A 23,296-nucleotide genomic window follows, 5' to 3' on the forward strand; every position below is an offset into this window, starting at 1 on the left:
CAGTGGGAAGAAGGACAGCTCGTTTTATATAGGAAGTTCTCACAGAAGGCGCACTCGTTAGCAGCCAAATGGCAAGGCCCCGTCCCAATCACGAAAAGAGTCTCTCCAGCCGTTTATCAGGTAGCCATCCAGAGGAAGACAGGAGGCACTTGGCTAAAATACTTCCATGCTTCTCAATTAAAGGAATGGAAAGGGAAGCCACTCCAAACCGCCCCGCCTGTGTATGATCCTGGGGGAACAGCCGCCAGCCCAGCCCCCCTCTGCCCAGTGATTCGCCAGATGTCCCTTCACCCTGGGCCAGAGATACCCTGTGTCCCCTTAGACCAGACCTTTGTAGCTCTAGTATAAAAGTAACGGTAGAAAAGTTAAGAGTTTTTTTTCCAGTTCTATCCTTTAACTTCATTAGGCGGGCCCCACAGTTGGGACCCTAGGGGGAAACACGGCAACCAAAGCCAAATAGGACCACCACCGAAAGTGATTCTTAATTGGATTTAAGCCGCATGTTCGGAAAAAAATTGCACAGGCAAAAGAGAGCGCTGTGTGTGAAAGTGTTTGGAGAGGCTTTAGCCCAAAGGTGAATGCATTCTTCCAACATTGGGACCACCAAAAAAGGTGATCTCTTTGTTTGAAAACATTTCACAGCCGTGCTGGTGAAGATCCCGCATCTACGTAGATTCGGGGTCTCACCTGCCAGACCCACGCTTTCGCATGATGGTCGGCTTTGGCTTTGGGGGCCGTGCCTCCCCTGAAGGAAACCCCCGTCCAGCCCGTCAACCCCCTCTTTTACTAATGTTCATATTCGTCATGGTGAGTTGCTATACGGCGCCACCAGTTAGTACGCTTTAGTGCAAAGGTAAAAGACCTGCCAGTAGTTTGTAAATATGTGCCCTCTGGAATATGTTATTGAGGTGCGTTCGCTACGCACAAGGGGCAGCGTGCCTCATTTACATAGCCAGGATCCCCTGCGCCAAGATGACCCCCGAATAACCCAGACCCAGCGGCGCCGAAAGATTTCCGACGCCTCCGCCGCTTTTCGATAAACGCCGCCGAGCGCCTTCGGCCCCACTTCGGCCCTTTCCGCCAGTAGCCGCCAACCCCGCCTAATGTTCTCTTTTCCCTTACCCGTACCGTATAAGGGAAAAGAAGGGGGGGAGACATATTGAAGATAAAATGAAGCCCTGCCAGGCACCCCCAAGTAAGGGCAACCTAAAAGTACCTCAGACCCGTATGCTTCTTGCTCCGTGTGTTTTTCTTTTTGCTCAGTGCATTTTTCTTTTGCTCAGTATATTTTTCTTTTTGCCCGGTGTACCTTTTTTTTAAACCAGAAAATGGGGCCTCCCGAGGGGGTCCCTCCAAAAATTGCTAGTCCTGCAAACATATGACGAGAGCCTATTTTAGAAAATTAAGTGAAGGCCCCCATCTGCAGCAACCCTTATAGTTGCTGGATACCGCTCTCTAGTTTTTTCTCCTTTTAAAGCAGCAAGGCCAGGCCGAGCCGGACCGATAGCTCTCAGCCCGCAAAATAAAAGCAGCCCGCCACCGAGCAAGGGGCACCTGAAGGCCACATAGTCTAGGCACCCAGGGACCCCTGGGGCAAGTTTGCATAATCCCGCCTAACGTACGGCCGACCCTTGCCCGACGCAAAGACGTTACCCTCTGAAATATACATGCTATAGGAAGAAGCCCCCGCACAGGAGTTCCCCAGAGCAACAAGCTGGAAGGCTCGCTTAGTGCCCCTGGGACTTCTCGTTCGAGCCCCACCTAATAGACAGTGCTGGCAGAAAGACGCCCTCCCTTTTTCCCCACTTCACTTCATTCATTTTACATGCTGCAACAAACTCAGGGAACCTGTACTTATATCCGCAGGTCTCCCCAGGATATTTTCACTACAGAAAGGAAAAGAAGGCCAGGAGATGAGGCACCTGGCTACTCTGTGTTTGCTCGTGCTGGCAGGCACCCTAATAGAGGGACGCCCATCCAAATTAATGCCCTATCCCCATTGGAGATGTATTAATACCCTAGCAGGGAATGAAATGATGGTCTGCAAAGTTGTGCAGCAGATTAATATGACCACCCCTACGGATCGCACAAACTTCCGCTGTTGCGAAGAGCAGTGGATCCGACCCCCAGAGCTTGTTATTCTATGTGTAGGAGTTAAAACCATGTCCCAGGAGCTAGTATGCTACTCGCCTACCGATGCGGTTTCACCATTTGCTCCGATTCCATGTATGTTCCTCCCCCGCATCAGGCCAGCCCCCACCACAGTCCCGGTGGTAGACAAATATACCACCCCTGCCAACTTCGAAACCTCGCCATTTGTCACTGAGGCTTTCGGACCATACTGTGAAGTTATTTTAGTGTCGGCCGCAGTATGGAAGGCAGGAGACCCCTTTAGAATGACCATCCTACTAGGCACCACTACCATCGAATTTGCATCAGTCACTGTCACGCCCCCTTCAGGTGCAGTTCTCTCCTTTGCTATAGAACACTGGGAGAACCTGACCTGGATTGTAAAAGAGGAAGACCTAGCCAAACACGGCCCACCCGATTGGATACTGGTTCAACAGACGCCCGAATGCCAAACCAAGCCCCTAGTAGAGAAATTTCACCGGCTTGGGCTGCTCTTTGTAAATTTGACTCACGAACCAGGCAATTATTCCCTGCTGATCCGGACCCAGGAGACCCACACCATCCAAATTGACCCTTTGATTGCTAGCAATGAACAATTAAGCCAAGGCGGCACGCATATAGTGGGCTCCCATGTTTTGAAAACTGACATTCGAGAGAGAGTTCTAGTCCGCCCGCAAATGTCTTTGAAAGAGATCCTCATAGACTTAGCTGAGCTAAATGTAACCCAGAGGCTGCCGCAGTGCGCTCCCTATCTGGAGGCCGGTAGCAAGGGTTGGAATGCATGGCTACAACTGTGGATCGATCCCTCTCCCTCTCTCTCGCGTGCCAGACGAAGCATTGCCGACTGGACTGCTCCTGCAGCCGGAGGCTTAGCAATCATGGATTCGGTCAACATTGAGACTCTCGCTAATAAGTTTGCCCATGTCACGACTAGCATCTCCGACTTAGGTAAACCGGTGGTGCAGTCCCTAAATTCCATTTCAAATGGGCAACACGAGATCAGCTCCATTTTAGTTAACTGGGAGAGTCAAATTGAAAGAGATTTTTCTCTACTGCTCAAAGGAACACAGTCTTTTGAACGCAACGTGTCAATAGCCATGGCATGTACGCAAGCCCAACAATTAAACCAGGCTGTGGCCATGGGGATGATTCAGCAAGCCATGGACGGGCACTTGCCCCTGGAAATTAAAAGATTGATTATGCCCAAATTGTCACCCATAGAACTGGAGCTTGAGTCCTGGTGGTCTCTCGTAAATTCCTCATTCTCACCGACCACCCAGGAGCTTAAATTATTTTTATTAACGGCCAGTGCGCACAAGTCATTCCACGTGTATCCAGTCGTGCCTCTGGGACTCCAAGTCAGCGACACCGAAGTTCTCTACGCCCGCCACCCCGACCATTGGGCCCGCTTCACCCCGACCGGATGGCAGCTCGTCAGCCTCCAAGGATGCCAGCATTGAGACCAGACCGGCTTCATTTGCCAAGACCAAGCCTTTGCACCACATCACCCCTGTGTAGCTCCACAAGCTGACGCCCTCAACGAGTGCCCTTTTGAGGTCGTCCGGGAGAACAGCTCCGCTGTCATCTACCTTGGGAAAGGATGTGCCTGCGTGCGAACGGCCTGCAACTTTGTGATCCTGAACTCGTTCCAGCTTAAGCCCGTGATCCCGGGAGTCAACCGCTGCTTCTGCAACCTGTCTTCGGTGGCAGCCTGCGACTTCACCTCCACGGTACCGGTCTGGACCCAAGAAGAGATCCTGGTGGCACCCTCCATCTATCGCTATGTGAAGCCCATCTCCCTCGGCATCGGTCTGGAGCTAATCCACGAGCTCCTGACCCACCCCCAGCTCCACCGCACCCTCCAGAGCATCCAGAGGGACGGGGATACCACTGCTTTGGTTGTATCCCACAACGGCAAGGAGATTTTGGATCTTGCCCAACAGATCAAGACCACGGGTGAGCACTCGTGGTGGGAAACCCTCTTTGGCTGGAGCCCCACTGCCACTGGAATTTACAATTTGGCTTTTCACCTGATCGTTGTTATTTTGGCCTTCCAAGTTCTGTTATGTGCCTCCCTGCTTTATTTGGGCTGTTGGAGCCGCCGACGGCTCCAGCAACTCCAGCTGTCTCACCTCATGGATCGCTATAACCCCGACCTCCTTCTGCCTTAATGGGTGTACTTGGCGCCCCGTTTAACCCTTGCTTGTTTTACTACTTCCATTGTTATGAGATACGCTTATGTGTGTGCTTAATATGTACGAACTCTGAACCAGCCCCCATGGACGCTCTGCTGCCGGACACCACTCCGAGGCCCTCTTGTGGACTAGGGGGGGACTTGTTTCTCTGCCTCCCAGCCCACGGCCCGCCTACAAACAACCGCCAGCGGCACTACTTCCATGAGGACTAAAACCTGTGTGCCTGAAGCCCTTCTCGCCGCTCACCGACCCTGCTCTGCGGATTGACGCAGACAGCAAGGGGGGGTGGAAGTGTTTTGGGACACATGAACTAAGTTTGCTTGTTCCTGTATATGCAACCCAGTCCAGCAGCTGTACTGTGGACTGAGCCGTCTGTGATCTTTGCTGCTCCATTGTTTTAAGCTCTCCATGAAATTCTTTCCATTGCCTTCCATGAATTTCACCCCTATGAATTTAGCCCCGAACTAGACCCTCGCTCTATCTATTGCAAGTGCGCCCATGATCTTCCCATGAACTGGGATCTTTTAATCATCCCCTATCAATTTTGTTCCTATGAATATTCTTTTAACCTTATGAATTGCCTTTTAACCTGACCCCCTCCGCCGAAGTGATTTTAGCCTATTTATCATCCTATGAATTTGGTTTTAACCGGGACCCCTTCTGAACGGTCTCTTTTATTGGGTATTTAAACATTGGTTTTAGACTGTATGAATTTGGTTTTAATTTGACTGTATGGATTGGTCTTTTAATTGCGAAGTTTATTTTTCTGCCCCCTATGAGCCCTTCCGCCGCCTCCCTCATGAATTATTTCCTCGCACTTGCTTTTATCACTGCTGCTTTATCTATGAATTGGTTTTAACTTCCTGAATTATTGCTTTTAATCATATATATATATTTATGGTTTTAATCACCTATGAATTGTTCCACCCTCGATGAATTGGTCCATGCCGGGCTTGCACATCTCACTTTTATCCTGTATGAATTACTTTTAATCCTGCATTCATGAGTTGACCCATGAATTGCCTTTGCTTTTAATCTTATGCTTATGAATTGATCCATGTATATGAATTGCTCCTGGTTTTAGTGCTTTTAATCCACCCTGAATTGAGTATGAATTATCTCTAGTCATGAGTTGACGAAATATGAATTGTTGCTGCTTATATACATGAATTGCTCATTGCTGCTTATATCACTATGAATTACTATTGCTATGAATTATTACTATTTATTCTGACGGTTGCACTTAGCACACCTCCTGGTGTGAACCCAGAGACCTGCAGCCCATTGGCTGATCTAAATTGCACTTATTCGGTTAGGTGGTTCTCCAAACTGAATTTTTTAGTGACGCCTCCCCCTCCTTCCCTTCCCACTCCTTCTTCGCTCGAAGCTCGACCACCGGACATTGCCGACCACCTCGCCTTTGAAGTCAAGTTCGGAGACCCACGCGCCTGATGTCACGTGGTCTCCGAGGGGGGGAATTGTTGCCAAGTAGGCCCCCTCCCCTGCTTTAAGGCCTGCCATGAACTGTGTTAAAGTTTCCTGCATTGCTGTTTCACTGCTGCTACACAAAGACTGCCTTGCACGTGTGTGCCCTGATACATGTGTCAGTTTCCTGCTTGCTTGTTAATTACCTTGCTGCTGCAATAGACTGTGTATTTCACTGACTCCATGTTTGGTTAACTGCACAAAGGACTCTTTTTCTGGGCAGCCCTGCCCTGACCTGTACCTGGACTTCCCAGTGTGTGTTTGGACTGTGTTACAAGTGTGCCCCGTGCCTGCATTGCCATCTGCCACGGACCGTGCCTGTTCCCTGCCTTGGACTGTGTTTTAAAGTGTTGTTCCCCCTGCCTCCATGGAAGCCTGCCTCATATGGGCCCAAGCCGCTGCTAGCAGCCGGGCGCCTGCCGGGGAAACCTCCAGCGAGCCTGGCTAGGCGCTCCCCGGTCAGTTCCCGCCTGGAGCCTCCCGCGAGCCGGTCGCCGAGCTTGCCCTCGCTACCGGGCAGCCTGCTATCCAGCCCCAGCCATGCCCAGCCAGCATCCATGTTCTTAGGCAGCCAGAAGACCCAGAGGAAGAGACTGCTTTGGGAAGCCATTTCAGCAAAGCGGGCACACCATGTCCGCAGCGAGAGTACCTCGCCCCGCTCTGCATATCTTAGGAGCCACCCAGAGAAGGAACTAAGTGCCGACCATCCCAAGCACTTAGAGAATGCATCTCAAAGAAACCTCCGCATTCCAGAGCTGATGACATCAGGACAAGCCCTGTCCGCTGGAACATCCATTCAGCCCACTTGGATTTCCCCCTCCCTCTTTTGTCCCCTCTTCCTGAGGTGTCACTTATCACAATCTGATTACCAAAGTGGCCCATCCAAGCCATTCAGTAACCCATTAGAACCTTTGTTTTAATCTGTGAGAACCACCAAGTACAGCACCAGCCCCAGGGTACGTTTTGGGGTATTTAAGCTGGTCTCCCAGACCACTCGGTGCTTAGGCCATTCCCATCCAGACCCCCTTGCTGTCTGTCTGTGGATCCATTGCTGGCATTGGGCCACCTCGCTGTTGTGTCTCTGCTTCGCTTCAGGATAAGTGAGTATTCCCTCTACCATCGTTGGGAACCAGCTAATGCGAAAGTCTCTGTATTTCCTACTCTGTATTTCCTAGTCCTTGTATGTTTTCTTGTATGTATGTGGAAGCTCAGGCTTACGCCACACTATTAGCAAATACACGTGTTTGGAACTTATTTGTAGTCTGCCTCTTTTTCACTAGAGTGTCTGGAATCGGGACCTCCGTAGACATAGGTTAAGATCCGCGCTAATTTAAGTTACGGACTGCTAAAGCTAATTTCCCCTTATAATAAAAAGCTGTTCTGGTAACAGCTGTCGCCAGCATCACTCACCTGTCGGCCAGCCATGGCGGCAACGAAGGAACTCCTTCCGCCTGGCATGGAGGAGACCACAGGTCTATACGGGAAGCTTCACAGGATGCAGCCACAGACATGGCCCACCGGCCAGCCGTGGCGGTAGGTAAGGAGCCCCTTCCCATCTAGAGCACGTGTGTATTCCTCTGTGCATGCAGATGCATGAGGAGAGGTGGATGGGGAAAGGGTGTTGGTGCCATCCAAAGTTAATGTGCGCCGCCTCCTTCACAAAAAAGAGAAAGAGGAGAGAAGCCGCTGCTGTTGCTTTAAAGGGAAGGATAAGAAGGTGATTACAGCAGCACAGGAGGATGGCAAGCTACTTTTAATCACTTGGAGAGTAATTGTTACTCCTGAGTGACATTCAGTCACCCCCTGCTCTTATTTTTTGTTTTTCTGAACTGGTATATTCCAGTGCAACTCCTGTAGGTTCAATCATTGCGTTGACCAGTAGAAAAGTTTTGAATACCCACTGGAAAGAGGGCAAAGCTTTGTGCACCATTGATATTTTCATTTTATTCTCAAGTTTAATGAAAATTTCTTTGTATTTTTCACCCAAGCCAGTTTGGTGTAGTGGTTAAGAGTGGTTAAGAGTGGTCAGGCTGCACATAATAATTGGCCCAGATGAGTCCAGACCTGGAGGAGCAGCATTGTGGAACACTGGAGGCACTCACCAGAATGACCCACCCGCCGGACATGGCGGCACAGAAGGAACCCCTTCCCCCTTGCACGGAGCTGACAGCCTCTCCCGTTGAATGGGACTCCTCCCACAATCGTGTACAACTATATGTGCAAAGCCGTCCCTCGTGCCGAGGAGCGTTGGACTTGGACATAACCAACCCACCTGCCGGCCATGGCAAAGGAGAAGCATGCCTCCTCCTCCTTGGATGGAGGGTGTTCAAAGTCCCGCAAACCTATCTAGTGCGCATTCCAGCATGAGCAGGGGCAGCTTATACGCAGCAGGCAAAACATGTCCGAACCCACACACCCCTCCTCATTCTGGGGAGGCACTGCTCAGTAGAACATATTGCTTCCGGAAGAAGAAGTAATTGAATGGCGGTGGACGGTCAACTTCCTATTCGAGAAAGGTGCTCAAAGAAATAGGGAAGGAGAAAGGAAAGGAAAACATGCTCCAAAGAGAAAGGGAAAGAAAATCCTAACATGCAGCTCTACGTTGAAGGGGAAACAGAAGCCAAAAATGTTCCAGCGTGCTCTCATCAGAAGTACCCTGGGATCTTGGATGCGTTGGCTTGGCTTGGCTTTCTGGGCTGGAGCCTGAGGGTTGGTGGGCGAATGGCGAAAGAGAGGCAGGTGCCGGCTCAGGGCTCAGAACATTCACAATCCATGGAGGGGTAGCCGATCAGGGGGAGGTTGACCTTGATGAACCAGACCTGGTCCACCAAGTCCGGATCTATACCTGAGCGTCATGGATGGAGGAGGTCTCCCAGGTGTGGGAACACCCTTTCGCTCTGGACACTGGTGGGGGGGGGCAGGTGAGGATGTTGTTGGCCACAGTCGAGAGGTCTGGCCAAACAGCAGATTTTCTCGCCCAACACTCTGATGAATTTGCAGTGGAAGGGCTCGGGAGGCTCGGCTAGGTAGTCTCTGACCATGGCCTCCACCGAATCCTCCAACACGATGGAAGTCCCAACCCGGTTGCCACCGACTGCCCAGCCCACCACTGAGGACCAGAATGGGGATGGGTCTTCATGGGGAGAGCTCGCCTGCCTCCTGGGTCTGCTGGGCACCGCTACCGCCCTCTCCAACCCCTCCGACAGCTCACCCACACACTCTTCCCTCCCCTCCGCTTGCTGGAACCGGAGCTTGAGCATGGCTCAATGCAGGAGCTCTGCCCACTGGTGGAGCTCTCCCAATCACATGGCTATGCTGCCCTTGATATGAGGATCGCAGATGCAGGCCAGGTTGTATGAGTCCTCCCTGCACAGAGGATGCAAGCGGGTGGCCAAGCCTGCCTGCAACCTCGCAACTAAGTCCCTGACCCTGTGGAGAAGCTGGTCTTGTTCTTCTATCTCTTTTGGCCAGAACCTGGTCCAGGCCATGGATCAGGGGGATAACCTGCCCCAGAGAGGATGGGTAGCCACATAGGATATCGTTGGTCTCGTTGAATGGCCTCAGGAAATGGATCCTCTGAGAGAGGGCTGGCCAGTCCGTTGAGCTGAGGATGAGCTCCTCTCTCCCCTGCAAGACTGGCACCGAGGACATAATGTTCTGAAAAGGGTTCTTTTGCTCCTCCAGACAACTCACCATGTCGTAGGGGGAGTTGCAGCGGGTGGCCGTGTCCTGGAAGAAGTGGTGCTCATGATCCTCCTCCCCCTGCCTCTGGAGCAGCTTCCACGAAGACTTTATGCTGCGCGAGAAGTGGGCTGAGAGGCACCGACAGCTGTCCAGCAATGCGCACATGGACAACGTCGATTGGTCCCTGTGGCCTTGATGTTGCTCCCTAGCCCCAGAGCATCCATCATAACTAGGTGCAGTTTGTGCAGCAGGCAGACCAGGCCGTCTAGGGATGCCTCTCGCAGGGCCACCAGCATGTTTCTTCTCGCATCGGTAAAGATGAAGCCGCAAGAAACCTGTCCCGTGGGAGCCCATTTCCTCAGGATAGCCCCGATCATGGAGGCGATGTACTTGTTCGTATGATCATCATCCATGCCTGGAGCAGGAGCACTCTATAACCCAGTGCCAATGGGGCCACCTCCTCCTGGGGATCCGACCTCTACCTTGGGCAGCAGAGATCCTCCGGTTGCCACCAGTGGACTGTGATGGCGAGGTAGCCATGATGACAGCCGCTCCAGAGGTCTGCCGTAAAGTGGACAGGAGGGGTGGACCAGCCTATGCCGCAGCAATTTATGCAATCCAACACATTGGATGTGGGAGGCTTCCTCATCCTCCTCTCCCTGACAAGCTCACCCTCTGTCTATGAAAACGACTTCTCTGGAACCACTCGGAGCCTCCACAACAACCTCTCCTGACCTGTCCATACCTTGCTTTCCATGAAGGCCGGAGGGCAGGTGATGGCTCCTTCCGCCGCTGACACGATCAGTGGGTTTCAAAGACAAAGGCTTCCAAATCTTTGGGTGTTTCCCAGTCCTGCTCTGCAAGGCTTCCAGGAAGTGGTAACCCTCTGTCCCTGTCTCCCCAAAAAGTTCACCATTCGTCTTCGAACCTCGCCCGCTCTTGAACCGCTCCATCCCATCTAAAGGACACCTCCTCTCCCTCCTCTCCTCTCTGAGATTGCAGGAAGGTGGGTGATGCCTGCTGCCGCCGCTACCCAACTCTGATGCTGCTGCGGATTGCGGTAGGGCAACACAGCACGGGGCCCCCTATCTATGGGTTCCTGCTGACCCCTCCGGGCGTGGGGGGGAATGGGTCTCTCCCACCCTTTCCATGAAGGCGGGAAGGTGGGTGCCGTACTGCTGCCTCTGCTTCTTGGCATGAGTGGCGGCTCAAAAGCTTTTGCAGATTTCAGACTGAAGCTATCGCTGATTTCGCTGCAAGTAAAAATATTGCTAGAGAGATGTGGCTCTCTAAGATATGGGACCATTTCATCCTGGATAAAATTAATGATAATATCCTCAATGCTGAACACTTTCCCGCCAGTTCCAATTTCTATGAGAAATGGTTCCCTTTTCTTGAATTTATATTTATTTATTTATTTATTTTTATTTTATTTTTTTTGTAAAATTTTTTATTTTTAATATCTAACATAAAAAACTACAAAAGAGTACAAAAATATAAGGGGGAAGAAAAAAAAGCGGGGAGTGGGGAAAAGGGAAGAGCAACTTACAAACAACAAACGCTACACTACATGTCTTGTATTCCCTTCATGCTGCAATTTTTCTTAAAAGTTAACTTTCTAATATGCTATCAGATTGGTAGATCTTATACAATACAGACTATATTCAGGATCAGGTTTTCCTCCCCCCACCCCCGCGTCTCGGTCTCAGTTCTCTCTGCGCAGCTGAAACAGCTGCGCTCGCTCTCTCCTCCCCCCCACTTTCCCCTTCAGACTTTGGTCTTTCTTCTTGCTGGAACTCCTGATGGTTGAACAAAAAGTCTGTCAGCTGCGCTTCCGATGTAATCTTGTAGGTTTGATCCTTATATCTAAACCAGACACCTTCTGGAAACAACCATTTATATTTTACATCACGTTTCCTCAGGAAAGCCGCAAGCCCTTTATATTTAAATCTTCTTTTACGAGCCAAAAATGGAACATCCTTCAATATTTTAACCTTGTTGCCCAAATAATCCAAGTCCACATTGTACGAATTATATAAGATGGTGTCCCGAGTCTTCTTAGATGAAAAGTCAATAATAATCTCGCGAGGCAGCTGACGCTTCATTGCATACTTTGAAGATGTCCGCCGGACTTCCAAAATATCGCTTTTTAACTCTTCTTTAGTTGCCTTTGCGAATGGCGCCAAAAGTCCAGACACCAAATCTTTTAAATTTTCACTTTGCTCCTCTTTTACATTCTGAAGACGCAGTACCGTTTGGGCACGGTCCACTTGCAATCCTATTATTTGATTCTCCAAAAGCTTCACTTCCTTACTTGTTGCTTTCATGAGTACTACGTTTTCGTGTGCAGACTGCTCTGCTCTGGTCGCTGTTTCTTTAATGGTTTTCACTTCGCTTTCCACTGAATCAACCTTTTGCCCCATTTCCTTCAGCTTCGCTACAAAGGGCTGCACTGCTTCAAAGACTGCTCGTCTCACCATCTCTTCCAAAGTTTCCCCCTTCCCCTGTAACGTCGCCATCACCGATTTACTCATTGCTGGGCTCGGCTTTTTCGTCGCCATCTTAGGGGGGGGCGCCAGCTACGTTCCGAAACTCCGTGAAGGGGAAGAAATCCGCACCTTCTTAGCTTCAACTCCCACCAATCCTTCGCATACGCTTAGAAATCAGAAGGGATTCGCTTATTTACAGGTTTTCACCTTAAATCTGCTTATTGCCGTTCTCCATGGCCCGGCTGCACGTGATGTGCTGCGCAAGTCTGCCGGCCTCTGTTGGCGCAAACGGGCAATTTACCCCCTGCATTGCTTTCAGGGGGTTCTTCCGGACCCTACATACCTCACTGGGAGTCCTGGGAGTTAACCCTCGCGGGTCAACCGCCCGGTCAGGCTGCTCGGACGTTTCCTCCTGGACCTGCGGAGAGGAGCATCCGACATGGCCGGGAAAATGAAACCGAATCACTTTTCTTGAATTTATAGACATGCACGATTTACATCCCAAAATAAGAATTGCTCAGACGTTGACTCAGTTTTCTGATATTTGGTAATATTATGTATTTTTTTTAATTAATTTACTTTTTAATTAAGCTTTATAAAATACAACAAATAGAAATCAACAATGAACATCAACTGTAACACAACAACTAATCAATAATAGTTTACAAGTTTTGAAGAATATGAACATTACAATAACTTTTAAACAAAGCAAACAAAGCCCCAGTTTCTGGGGCTGCTGGTCCCTCTTGCAACATCAGAGGGCCGATAGGTCCAGGTCCAAGGAGGGATGCCCTAGGAGGTTGAGATTGACCTTCATGAAGGTTAACATGTCCACCAGGTCCGGGTGCAGACATGCGCGGAGGGGACGGAGGAGGTCTCACCTGCTCGCTCTGCACACTGGTGGGAGAGCAAGATAGGATGTTGGTTGCCACGATGGACAGGTCCGGCCAGATCAAAGATTTGCTCGCCCAATACTCCAAGGGATTAGAGTGGGGGGGCTCGGTGGGCTCCGCCAGGTACTCTGGCACCATAGCATCAAAAAGAGTTCAGCAGCAGCACCTAGACTATTCAATTTTGATTTTGCTACTACAGACTAACACAGCAAACTCCTTTGAACCTTTACACAAGCAAACTGATCCCCACACCAAAAGGAGCTGTCTGCATCTCCATATCAAAGGAGTTGTTTACATCCCCCCTCTCCTCCTCTATATTTGACCAGTTTCCTTCTGCCCTCCATGCTTCTGACGAAGAGAACGTGATTCTCAAAAGCTTATGCTACAATAAAATTGGTTAGTCTTAAAGGTGCTACTGGACTCTTTTTGATTATAGTTGAATGTGTTTCAGATAATTCGAATAACAACAACAAGAAGAACTACGCTTATACATACAGAGTAGTGCCTCTCCCAGAGCGGTGAACAAGTTAGTGTTATTATTATCCCCACTATACAGCTGGGGAGCTGGGGCTGAGAGGGGTGGATTACCCAAGGCCATCTACTTAGTTCATGGTGGTAGTGGGATTGAAACCAGTAGAGTGCTGATTCGCAGCTGAACCACTTAACCACTGAGCTACAGCAGTTGCTGAAGACACACTGCAAAGGGGGACCGCTCAAACAGTACTTGATGCTTCGCAAAAGCATCTGGCTGACCACAGCTGGAAACAGAAAGCTGGTCTAACAGCTTGCAGGTCCTTTGTTCCCTAAACGCTGCTGCACCTTTAAGAGCGTCACAGCACAGTTACGGCTTCACCCCTTATTTGAAGAGCCACACAGGATGGGAGAGTTTCAGTGCCCAGCAGCTCTTAAAGATACAGGAGCCCTCGCTGAGAATTCTGCCCAAAGGTCCTGTAGTTGTGCACCCCCCTGACAAAGGTGTTCCGAGGCTTTCCCCCCCACCCCCGCCAGCCTGCAAATCTGCTCAGGGCTGTCCAATCTGCGAGAGGAGGGAAGGGAAGGCTTGGCTGGGCAGGCTTTTCAAAGATCCTGCAAGGGGAGGGACCCACAAGGAGGCAGCTCTCTGACCTCACTGTTCAAAACGAGCCAAGTGCCTCCGCCACTACCCTTTGTCCTGGCAACCCCGCCCCTTCCTCTGTCCCCTTGCTGGAAGCAGCATTTGAGTGGCGGATGTTCCTCTGAAGACCCTCTCACCCTCCTCCCCTTACTGCTGCTGCTGGGCTCAGTGGGCACTGCCAAGTTGGACTTGCAAAGAAAGCCCTCTCTGCTGGCACACTTCTCATCTGGCATGGTGGTGCGGCCCTCTGAAGGCCCTGCAGTGGGCGTGCCACCGCACCAGGGGAGGGGGTGCCAGCATGGAGAGCTTACTTGGTGTTAGATGCAGGCATGTCCCTGCCGCGCATGCACCCGTCTGCCGTGGTGCCGCCTGTGGAAACTCTGACAAAAGATCTGTCCCCTGATCTTTGGCTTCAGAGCCACCCAGTCACCCCCTAGGCAAATGGCCCTCCTGGAGGGGGGAAGGCTTCACTCTTTTTAAGGCCTCAGAATTGGGATTTACCGTACTGGAGACTCTGCCCCTCTTTTGGCCACAAAACACCTGAGGAGGCTGCCATTCACTTCTGGAAAAGATCTCCCTCCTCCAGGAAAAGAGCCTTCTTTATATCCACCCATTTCCTACCAGTGCTGCCCTGATGCCCAACCCCCAGCTCTCAGGGTGAGGCCCAACACCTTGGCCAGTGTTGACCACAACCCTTGGATTACACCCTCCCTCTGACCTTCCAGGGGTAGGTTGGATGTTCCTTCCGCCAAATTTGGCCCTTTCTGTGGGCTGCGCCTTGTGGGCTGGTTGTTGATTGGCCCCAGCCTCCGAGATTAGCCATTGCTTCGGGTGGCTCCAGGAGGTGGGGCGGAGCCAGCCCATGGTTCCAACTGGGCTGCATGTCTTCGAGTGGCTGGCCTACCCTTGTTGCGGCTCATCTCCACTCCCTGATGCCTTTTGACAGCTGTTGGGCGTCTGCAGGAGCTGCTGTGTGGCCTGGCTTGCTGGTGGGGTTCCGATAGGCACACCTCTCCATCCTGCTGATGGGGCTTTTGCTGCTCGTGCTGCTTCTCCTGCCCTTTGCCAGTTTGGTGTAGTGATTAAGAATGCGGGAGTCTAATCTGGAGAACCGGGTTTGATTCCCCCCTCGTCCACTTGAAGCCAGCTGGGTGTCCTGGGCTCTATCCCTATCGCTTTCTATATACTGTTCTCTTACTATCTTCATCTATGTGTATTAGAGATGGGCACAAAATGAACAACGGAACAAAATTTTGTACGGAATGGCCGGTTCGTAGTCAAAGAACCACGCGTTCCGTGGGACCGTGTTTTTCTGAACCAAACGAACTTTTCTTACCGTTCCATTGCCGGTTTGGATGCTTTTGGCGCCAAACACTCCCTCCCCCAGGCAACAGTGGCAATCTTTAGCTTGCCCCCACTCTGAGGCCTCCAGGCTTGATTGGCAGCTGTCCCTGCAAACTAGAGAGCTCCCACTCTGGCCTATCCAGCCAGGAAAAGGGGGGAGGGTTAGAATCTCCAAGACAACTGAGGAGGTAGTTCTTCAGCAGCCATGGTAATACCAATCTCTTCCTTCCAAAACCATGTTAGGCAGCTTTTTCTGCCAGCCAGAGTGCTCCTGTGTTGTTCAGTCTCTTGGCTTTTCCCATGAACAGGGGAAGCTGTGCGATTCCTGGTTTCAGTTTCTGTACAGCGGGAGTGGGAGTGGGAGTGGGAGGAGAGTTTGGTGGCTTGGTGTCTGGCTGTGGTGTTGGGATTGGGATTGGAACTTGGATCTTTGGTCTGCACTTCTGGCTGCTGGAAAAGGGGCTGAAAAGCCTCTTTTCTTTTCTCTTGCTTTCTTGTTTTTCTTACTGTCTGGGGACTGGGTTGGTGTTTGGGGAAAGGGTGCTTTTTTCTTTCTTCCCCCCATCCTAGTCTTAAGCTTTTCACCTCCCCACCCCAGCCTAGTCTTAGGCCTTTGAGTAGAACTGTGGTCTTCTTACTTGACCAAGGTTTTTATTCGCTTCCCCCCCCTCCTTCTCTGCTTTTTGGAGGCTTTCTCTTCTGGCTTGGTTTCTGGGGGTTTGAGCTGCCCCCCCCCCAGGGAGCTTCACTTTTATTTGCTTTTATTTCTGTCTTTCTCTGCTTATTGGAGTGTCTCACTTCTGGATTGTTTTGTAGAGCCTAGCGTTTCTGTTAGCTCTCTGTGCATTTGTGTGGTGTAGTGCAATTTCCCCTTTTTCTGCACACCCTTTTAGTGTCCTTTAGTTTTCTTTTGTGCACCTTTGTAGCCACTGCCGGTGACTGGGTGGTGCTATGGGGGGCTATGGTGCTGAATCACACCTGTATGGGCTTGCTCCACTGTCTCCGGTGTGCACACCTTCAGCACGCGTGAAAGCGAGGGTCGTGAGGGAACTGAAGGGTGCCCAAGGATGGATTGTCCACTTTACGGCAGACCTCTGGAGTGGCTGTCATCATGGTTACCTCGCCATCACAGTCCACTGGTGGCAACAGGAGGTTGCTCGTGGAGGTAGGCTTGGCCACCCACTTGTATCCTCTGTGCAGGGAGGACCCATACAACCTGGCCTGCATATGCGACCCTCATATCAAAGGTAGCATAGACATGTGGCTGGGAGAGCTCCACCAGAGGGCAAAGCTCCTGCGTCACACAGTGCGCAAGCTCCGGTTCCAGGAAGTGGAGGGGAGGGAAGAGTGTGTGGGCGAGGGGACAGAGGGGTTAGAGAGGGCGGTAGCCATGCCCAGCGGCCCCAGGAGGCAGGTGAGCTCTCCCCACGAAGACCCACCAACCCATTCTGGTCCTCAGTGGTGGGCTGGGCAGTCAACCTCCCCCTGAACGTCTCCCCCTCTGTGGATCTTGAGTGTTCTGAGCCCTGAGCTGGCTCCTGCCTCTCTTTCACCATCCACCCACCAACCCTCAGGCTCCAGCCCAGAAAGCCAAGCCAACGCATCCAAGATCCCAGTCCAGGGCACTTCTGATGAGGGCTCGCTGGAACATTTTCGGCTTCTATTTCCCCTTCAACGTAGAGCTGCATTTTAGGATTTTCTTTCCCCTTCTCTATGGAGCATGTTTTCCTTTCCTTTCTCCTTGCTTCTTATTTGAGCATCTTTCTCGAATAGGGTGACCGTCCGCTGCCATTCAATTATGTCTTCTTCTGGAAGCAATACGTTCTATTGTGCAGTTCCTGCCCAGAATGAGGAGGGGTGTGTGGGTTTGGGCACTGCAGGGCCATAACTGAGGACCGTGGCAGAACCCTTTCTGAGCGTGTTCTGTGTTGTGTCCCGGAAGCCATGAAAGAGGCATGCGTTGAGGACATGTTTTGCCTGCTGCGTATAAGCTGCCCCTGCTCATGCAGGAATGCGCACCAGGAAGGGTGGTGGGACTTAGAACAGCCTTCCCCCAAGGAGGAAGTGGCATGCTTCTCCTTTGCCATGGCCGGCAGGTGGGTCGGTAATGTCCGTGTCCAACACTCCTTGGCACAAGGGACGGATTTGCACATATAGTCATACAGGATTGTGGGAGGAGTCCCATTCAACGGGAGAGGCTGTCTCCTCCACGCCAGGGCGAAGGGGTTCCTTCTGTGCCGCCATGATTGTTGGGTGGGTCATTCAGGTGACTGCCTCCAGTGTTCCACAATGCTGCTCCTCCAGGTCCAGACTCATCCGGGCCAATTATTTTGTGCAGCCTGACCAACCGGCAGGCATCCCACCATGTGAGGTAGGTGAGCGTACGATGTCGCTTTGCTGCTCTGCTCTCCCACGGAGGGAGGGCCAGGTCGCCCCCTCCTCATGGCGGGTAGGCCACGTCTGTGGCTGCATCCCGTGAAGCTTCCCGTATGGGTCTGCTGTCTCCTCCGTGCCAGGGGAAGGAGTTCCTTCGTTGCCACCATAGCTGGCCATTAGGTGAGTGATGCTGGTGACAGCCTCCTCTGCTCCACACCGGTGTTCAGCTATATGCTGCTCTCCTGGGTTGCCCTCATCCAGGCCTCTTATTTCATGCCACCTGTTCAGCCAGGGAAGTTTCCCCTCTATGCGCATGATGTCTCCCCCTTCCCTGTCCATGCCACGCCACGCCATATCTGGCGGGTGGGTCATGCCTGCGGCTTCCAATCCTCTGCACGAGGGATGGCTTCATGCTGCAGCACTAGTGCACTGCTCTTCTGGGTCCGTCCTTGCCCAGTCCCCTTATTTTGTGCCACCTGTCCAGCCAGAGGTAGTTTCCCCTCCATGCACACGGTATCTCCCCCTTCTCTGTCCACGACACTCCGAGTCCGGGGGCTGGGTCATGTCTAGAGCCTCCGCTTCTCTGCACGAGGGATGGTGTCATCCGGCTGCATTAGTGCACTACTCTTCTGGGTCCTTCATTCTCCTGGCCCCTTATTTCATTCTGCCTGTTTAGCCGTGGGAAATTTCCCCTCCATGCACATAATGTCTCCCCCTTCTCGGTCCATGACACACCAATTCTGGCGGGTTGGTCATGTCTACAGCCTCCACTTCTCTGCACGAGGGATGGTGACATCCTGCTGGGCTAGTGCACTACTCTTCTGGGTCCGTTGTTCTCCAAAACCCTTATTTCTGTTGGCCTCTCCACCCTTGGGAAGTTTCCCCGACATGCGCCCCTTCCCTGTCCACGCCACGCTACATATGGCGGGTGGGTCATGCCCGCGGCCTTCGCCCCTCTGCACGAGGGACAGCATCATGCTGCAGTGTTTGTGTGCTGCTGGGTCTGTCCTGAACCAGGCCCCTTATTTTGTAACACCTCTCCAGCCGGGGGATGTTTCTCCTCCATGCGCACGATGTCTCCCACTTCCCTGTCCATGACACATAACATCCAGCGGGTGGGTCATGCCCACAGCCTCCACTCCTCTACATGAGAGATGGCATCATGTTGGACAGGCAGCATGAAATAAAGGGGCCAGGAAAACAATGGACCCAGAAGAGGAGTGCACTAATCCCATCCCTTGTCCAGAGAAGCGGAGGATCTAGGCATGACCCAGCCACCGGACTTGGCATGGCATGGACAGAGAAGGGGGAGACATTGTGCGCATGGAGGGGAAACTACCTCTGGTGGCACAAAATAAGGGGGCTAGGAAAGAATGGACCCACAAGGGCAGCACACTAGCACTGCAGCATGACACCGTCCATCGTGCGGAGAAGTTGTGCGCATGGAGGGGAACCTTCCCCCGGCTGGACAAGCAACACAAAATAAGCAGCCTGGACGGGGACGGACCCGGAAGAGCCTCTTTCAGGTCTGCCAAAGGTGGGCCACACAACACGGAACACACTCAGATAAATGGTTCCACTCCCCTTCTGGATTGCCAGTATTGCCGTGACCCACCTGACAGACATAACGGCACAGAAGGAACCCCTTCCCCCTGGTGCGGAGGAGACAGCCTGTCCTGTTGAACGGGACTCCTCCCACAATGCTGCACAAATTATATGTGCAAAGCCGTCACTCGTGGCGAGGTGCATTGGACACGGACCTCACCGACCCACCTGCCAGCCATGTCAAAGGAGAAAGGTGCACAAAATAAGCAGACCAGGAGAGGCCGGACCATGAGAGCAGCCATCAGAGAGCAATGCAGTGACATCGTGCACGCCCCTGCCCCGCACATCAGGGAAGTGTCCACCGGCTGGACAGGCAGCACAACATAAGCAGCCTGGACGAGAGTGTGGCAGAACGGGCACTGGCTCTCAGTCCAGGCAACTGAGCCGCAGTCAATGGCCTGCTTGCCCCGCTATCCGCCTCCCACCATCCCTGCTGGGCGTGGCTCACCCTCTTCGTCACTGCCACCACTCACTGATTTGCACACCGCCTGACTGAGGGGCAGTGAGACCCCTCTGGCTGAATTTCCCTACTGTGAAGTGAATTCCCCAATCTTTGGGTGGGCCCTGGAGAATTGGCAACCCACCAAGGTCTAACCTGCTCAGTTTCTCCTGGGCTCCCTCCCTTCCTGTAGCGTGCCAAGTGGGGGAGGTTACGTAGTCAGAGCACCACAAGGTTCTTTATATTCAAAAAAGGATAATTTATTAACTATATACAGAGCACTATATACAAAGCAGGTGAAGGCACAACACATAGGGGTAGACCCCCCTGTTCAGAACTCATAGGGCAGAAAATCAAACTGAAGAGAACCGCTGTCTGCTTTCCCTACCACACTGTTCCCTACTCTACCTTAAGGGGGGGGGTCTGAGGGAAGGTTCACACTTTACTTCCTTTCTGCTGCCTCCCAGGCCCTCCACATTTAGGGCCCAGGCACCCGGGTTTCACCCCGCAGCAGGAGCCTCTCCTTCTTCAACCAAGAAGGAGACTAACTCTTTTTCCCCTCAGGATCGGCTGAGTCTCGACTTCCGGTTTGGGATTTATGGAGGTCTAACGCAGCTCCACTTGCGGAGCTGACCAGACTGCCGTTTTAACCGGCCGGAGGGGTGAAAATAGCCCGCGGCCGACTGCTCTCAGGCGGGGAGCAGGCAAAGAACGCTCAAGACCCTAGGGTGAGCTAGATCTCGGACGAGGGGGGGCTCTGCTCAACGAGTCTCCCCCCGATCCTTGAGGTCCCACCTTGCGACGGGTCGGCTATAATCTCTGCGGCAGTTTTGGGGCCAATTCGGCTGGCATAAGACCTACATACCCAAGCTTCGATTGGGGAAGGAAGCTGAGAGGAGAATTTAAGATCGAAACAGTGATTACAACCCGAGAAAAGTGAAGAGAAGGTAAAGATCGCTATCTTTTGAAACGGGACAGATTGACAAAAACAGAGAGGAAAGAAAGTAGATTTTTAAACTGCAACAGACTAGTGAAAAGGAGGTGAAGACTCGGCAGGAGTCGTATTTTAAAAGAGACTAAGTTTAAAGAAGTTATTACAGAAATCGGACTATTGTTTAGAATACCTGTGGTTTTGGAGCTGTGGGAAAAAGACACCATCGCGAGACCTGCTGTGGGAAGACGGGAGACAGGAAGTGCGTAACAACAATAGAGTGGCTGGAGAGAAGCGGCCCTTGCCGAAGGACAGGAAGCAGGGAATCGCCATTTTTGAAAGGGGAAGGGTCGCGGCTTCAGCGGAAGAGGAAGTAGGCCATTTTGGATTACAACAACACAGAGAAACCATAGAGAAAAGACGCCCGACATTTTGGACACTTTAAAACTTAATTTTGGTAAAGATTGGGACATTTGAAAAAAGAAAAACGTTTAATTATACGCCACGGAGTTAAGGAAGAGAGCAGATTCGTGGGAGCGAGCTAAAGCAAGCCCCACGATGTCGAAAAAAGAGTGGCAGTCGGCAATAGAAAACCTGGATAAAAATTTGGACAAAAAACTTGTAGATATGATTAAAGAACTTAAGGACACGAAGTTGGAGCTTATTAAAGAGGTTAAAGAGGTTACACAGACAGTAAAGTCGGAGCTGTCAGAAGTGAAAAAAGGTATGGAAACGATTAGTAGTGAACTACAAGGAACGCAGCAGAGAGTTAAAACAGTAGAAGACGCGATGGAGAATTTAATAGACACGCAACAAACAGAGATGAGATTGGTGAAGGGGAGGATGTCAGTTGCAGAAACTAAACACATGGAGAAGCAGCTTCGTTTTCGTGGTCTGCCGGAAGTGGAAGGGAAGTCAGCGCAAGAACAGATGACTGAGGTGTTGGCTGAATACCTGGGGAAGGAGGAGGAGGAAGTTGTGGCTATCCTAGATGTGGCGTACCGTGTGAACTCGAGAATTGCAACCCAGAGGAAATTACCAAGAGATGTGATTGTGCAGTTTACAACTAGAAACATGAAAGAGAGGATTGTGACAAAACAGTTTCAAGATCCATTGGAGATTGATGGCAAGACGATCATTATAATGAAGGAACTGCCCAGATCAGTGTTATTGGACCGGAAAAAATATAAAGTGCTAATTCAGACTTTGAAGGACATGAATATCAGGTACAGATGGGAGCTACCGGAAGGAGTGTCCTTTGAGTTTGGAGGGGCAAAAAAACGCATCAGATCTGAGCGAGAGATGGAGCGATTTATTAAGGACAATGAAAAAGACTTACCAACAAAACTATGAATATGGAGTGTAAAGTATTATCTTGGAATGTAAATGGACTAAACTCACCGAATAAGAGGAAAAATATTTTTCATTGGCTACTAAAACAAAAATGTGATATTGTTTGTTTGCAAGAGACCCACATCAGAAAACAGGATGTAAAATATTTAAAATCTGGAAAATTGGGCAAAGAATTTGTAGCGGCCTCCAACAAGAAAAAAAGAGGAGTGGTGTTGTACATAAAAGAGGAGCTGCAGCCAAAATTTGTTATGAGAGATGTAGAAGCTAGATTTGTAGCAGTGGAATGTAATTGGAATTCAAAGAGAGTGTTGGTAGTCGGACTTTATGCACCTAACGGTGCAAAGGAAAGCTTCTTTGAGGATTTAAGGAAGCACTTAGACGATCTTGCATATGACCAGATAATTCTTGCTGGAGACTTCAATGGAGTGACAGATTTGGAACTAGACAAAAAGACTACAACAGCACAAAAGAAAAGAGGACTATTGCCAAAGCTCTTTTTTGAGTTGATTCAACAAGAGACTCTTGAAGATGTATGGAGGAGAGAATATCCTAAAACTAGACAGTTTACTTTTTATTCCGCAAGGCATTTTACACTGTCAAGAATCGATATGATCTGGGCCTCAAAAGACTTAGCGTTATGGACTAAGGAGGTAGAAATAATGCCGATGGTAGGCTCAGATCACAACCCAATTATGTGGAAATTTGGAAAAAGGAGAAAAAGGAAAGCCTGGAGAATAAATGAGGACTTGTTACAGGAAAGAGAGAATATGGAAATACTGAGAAGAGAGACAAAGTTTTTTATACAGTACAACGTGAATAAAGAAGTACCAACCAACAAAGTCTGGGATGCGTACAAGGCGGTTGTAAGGGGCATACTAATGGACTTAAATGGCAGAGCAAGAAAAAAGAAAGAGGAGAAAAGACAAGAGATTGAGGAGAAAATAAAAGCCAAAGAAACACAGCTAAAAAAGAGACCAGGGAAAAAGAAAATATACCAGGAAATTAAAATTCTTCAAGAACAGCTAACAGCAATGAGTAATAAAGAATTGGAGTGGAATCTTAAAAGACTGAATCAAAAAGTGTTTGAGGGTGCTAATAAACCTGGGAAATATTTGGCATGGCAATTGAAGAAGAAAAGGGAAAAGAAAATAATAAATAAAATCTGTGAAGAAAATAAAACGTACTTGGAGCAGACTACCATTAGTAGAGCCTTTTATAAATTTTATGCTAAGCTGTATAATAAAAAAGAAGTAAACAA

Source organism: Eublepharis macularius, chromosome 12 (genome assembly GCF_028583425.1).
Source record: "Eublepharis macularius isolate TG4126 chromosome 12, MPM_Emac_v1.0, whole genome shotgun sequence".
NCBI classification, from domain to species: Eukaryota; Metazoa; Chordata; class Lepidosauria; order Squamata; family Eublepharidae; genus Eublepharis; species Eublepharis macularius.